The 3,598-nt window shown below is 32.4% G+C and overlaps 1 long non-coding RNA gene across 1 annotated transcript; it reads right to left on the minus strand.

Moving 5' to 3' along the window:
* Window positions 1–1,256: 1,256 nt before the first annotated feature.
* Window positions 1,257–3,351, minus strand: LOC146719555 (uncharacterized). The gene is made up of 2 exons (XR_014926484.1): window positions 1,395–3,351; window positions 1,257–1,318 (listed from the first exon to the last, which is right to left on the minus strand). It is a non-coding gene; the product is annotated as an uncharacterized LOC146719555 (long non-coding RNA).
* Between the last annotated feature and the right edge of the window lie 247 nt (window positions 3,352–3,598).

The following is a 3,598-nucleotide window of genomic DNA, read 5'->3' on the forward strand; positions in this document are numbered from 1 at the left end:
TTTAATATTTAACTAACTTTGTATTTTTAACATTTAACTTTGTATTTTAATATTTAACTTTTATGTATTGATAAAGACTGTAGTGCAGTCGAAACGTTTACAATTTATATCGATTCTGTAACGGAATGTTAATTTAATTATTTAACTATTAATAAAAATTTTTACACCTTATTTATTTGCTCGTTCAGTTGGCCTACTATATATGATTTGTTTAATTTTGTTAATTTAGACGAGCCTTTCATTAATTAGTGTTAACTTACTTCTGTGTCACGACCATAACACTTTTTTTAAAAAATTCTTTGTTTTTAAATGACATAATCACAATGTGTACTTTCTAAGAAACAAATCTATATGTGTATCTCGCAATGTCGGCGCGCTGTATATATACCCAATTCCTAAGATGACGTAGACAATTTTTCTAAAATATCAAAATAAGAACCGTCAAGACGCTCGGTGTCCTTTTTTAGGTTGATACTGTTTTTTTCTTTTTTAATGTGTATCATTTCTGATATCAACCTTTTGTAATAATTCTTTTCGTAATCTAGGATTTTTGTGTCGTTCCAATTGAAATTGTGTGTAAACTTTACAATATGATCAGAAACCACCGAGTGTCTTGCAGAATCCAATCTAATATTATTTTTATGTTCATTTACTCTTGTGTCTAAATGTCTTTTCGTTTGTCCTACATATGTAGCATCACAATTATTACACGATATCTTATAAATGAAGAAATCGAATATAACAGTAAGATACAGATGTCTAAAAAAAATTAAATAGATTCATAAAAACACAAAAAGACAGAGATAAGCTCCAAAATAATTCGGGGGTCATATATAAGATATCGTGTAATGTACTGAATGTAAACTTAGGAAGATTTTGTAGTATGAAAATTTTTATTTATTATAAAAAATTATTAACAGATAAATAAAAAAATTATTTGCGTGAATATATTCTTTAACATAGACACAATTGAGAAAGCTAGAAAAATAGAGGATTTTCAATATACAAGTGCAAATGAAGAAGAGCTAGGAAGAGGACGACGTAAACGATATTCAAAAAAATTAAGTCATTACAGTGACAAAGATTCTAGTCCAGAGAATGTTCAACCACAAAATAAAAATAAATCATCAGGTATTTATCACGTAATTACTATAGTATATCACATTTAAATTTACATTAAAATAATAATAAAATCTCGACGGCAATCGGAGCCTGTGCGGATGACATGCACAAAATTAATAAATTAAAATGAGATCTCAAGTCAAACTCATTTATTAAAATCTAAACGTTTCGACCCACTTCGGGTCTTCTTCAGTAGCTGCAAAATACAAAGAAACAAAAAAAAATAAAAGATAATCGGTACAATCAGAAAATTATAAAACTCGTATACATACAATCCGCAAATAAATTAAATATCATTCTCCTCCCTATTCGAACCGTCCGGTCGTCGGAGTGTCTCCCTAACGGTGACCATCGTCAGGAAGGAAGCAGAGCAGTGACTCCCTTACCAACACTAATCAACATAGTATAAATTAAACGTGTAAGATCCCCAAGAATTATAAATTAAAAACCGGGAAGAACACTCACCCCGACAGCAAAAACAGAGAGAAGACGATGCTACACGTGACACATCACTCTAACGACTGTGCGGTATTCTACCTCGACACAGTCGATACATATATACGCAAAAAAAACACAAAAATAAAATATGAAAATAAAAATAAAAACAACTAATACTTATCGGCACTCATGTCAAAGGTCTAACGAAAAAATCCGGTTATGTCTAATCACAAAGCTAGATTTTGGTAAATTTTTCAATTAACAGATCAAAATTCTCGTTTAATTTGTCGGTATCGCTATGTAAATTTAAACTATTCTTCTGACGCTTAATGTGGATCATTTCGGATATCAAACGTTTACCTAAAAAAGGCTCCTCATCCAAGATTTTTACATCCTCCCAATTAAATTCATGGTTCAATAATCTATGTTCCGATATGACTGATAATTGTGACGCGTTTCTTTTTATGTTGCTGCGATGTTCTTTCATCCTAGTTTTCAACAATCTACCCGTCTGCCCTACATACGACGCATCACAATCCATACAATCAATTTTATAAACTACATTGTTATGGAGTTCCCTTGGTAACTTATCCTTGTGTACTTTGATGAATTTACGGAGACTGTTAATTGCTGTATAGGATGGAATGACATCCAAATCACGTGTAATGTCCTCGATTCTCTTTGATACATTATTGATATACGGAATATTAAAGTACGAAACTTTTTTCTGCGTTGGAATCTTGTCATTGCATATATTTGTTCTATTGTTATGCAACTTATTATTGTACCGGAAGAACAACTTTTTTAACCGCGCTTGTAATGTTTGAAATATCAATTTGAGAGGATAATTATTAGACAAAAGAACTCCAATCATAGACTCAAAATTATCTTTATGGAATTTCGGATGAGATAGCCAAAAAACTCTATCTATGAGGCTGATAATGGTGCCTTTTTTATGGCAGAGAGGATGCTGCGACTCAAAATTTAAATATCTACCTGAATACGTCGGCTTATGAAATAAATCAAACTCAATGCTTCCATTATTTATAATAATAGTGACGTCTAAAAAATTCAATCGGTTGTCAACCCCTTCCTCCATGGTGAACTGCAATCTAGGATGGAAAGAATTGAAAGTGTTTAAAACAATTTTAAGCATGGAGGGAGGGGCCGCCAACGCGATATCGTCAACATATCTAAAATAAAATGGAAATGACATTGGAATCGCAGCAATCGCTCTATTCTCCAAATCTTGCAACGTGATATCCGCAATGATCGGTGAGAGGGGGGAACCCATAGGCGTGCCAAAGGTCTGTTGATAACATACATTATTAAACATAAAATAAGTCGAATTCATAATAAAACGAATTGCACATAAAAATTCATCCCGTGGAATAATACACTCTTTTTCAATATACCCCCATCTGTTAATTAAACTATCGATAGCCATATCCAATGGTACGTTGGTGAACAATGATGTAACATCTAGTGAAACTAACTCCACATCACTGTCCACACATAAACCATTTAATTTGTTCACTAATTGGAAACTATCAGAAATAGCCGAATCAGGTTTCGGAATTGCCTTATATATTATCTTATGTAAAAATTTTGCCAAGTAATAAAGAGGTGTATTCCTAGATGACACGATGACACGTAAAGGGCAATTCGGTTTATGCACCTTCGGCAGACCATACGCTCTCGGTAAAACCCCGTCCGTGCAGTTCAGGGATTTATATGTTGTTGAAGAAATGTAATTCTTCATTTTCCATCTATTTAAAATCCCGTGTAATTGATTAATTAGGTTCCTAGTTGGATCTTTTTTAACAACAGTATAAGTATCCCGGTCAGCCAGCAAATCACACATTTTGTCCATGTACATATCCTTGTTCATCGCAACCGTGATATTACCCTTATCCGCCTTCATAAATAAAATATCAGGATTATCTTGGATGAATTTACCCGTCAATTTGTAAGCATTAAATAAACTATTTTTTGTGTGAGCTTTTTCAGACATGGAAATATGGAATTTATTTATTAT

Source organism: Nylanderia fulva, unplaced genomic scaffold, assembly GCF_048542155.1.
Source record: "Nylanderia fulva isolate GAGA-0341 unplaced genomic scaffold, ASM4854215v1 Scaffold946, whole genome shotgun sequence".
Taxonomy (NCBI): domain Eukaryota; kingdom Metazoa; phylum Arthropoda; class Insecta; order Hymenoptera; family Formicidae; genus Nylanderia; species Nylanderia fulva.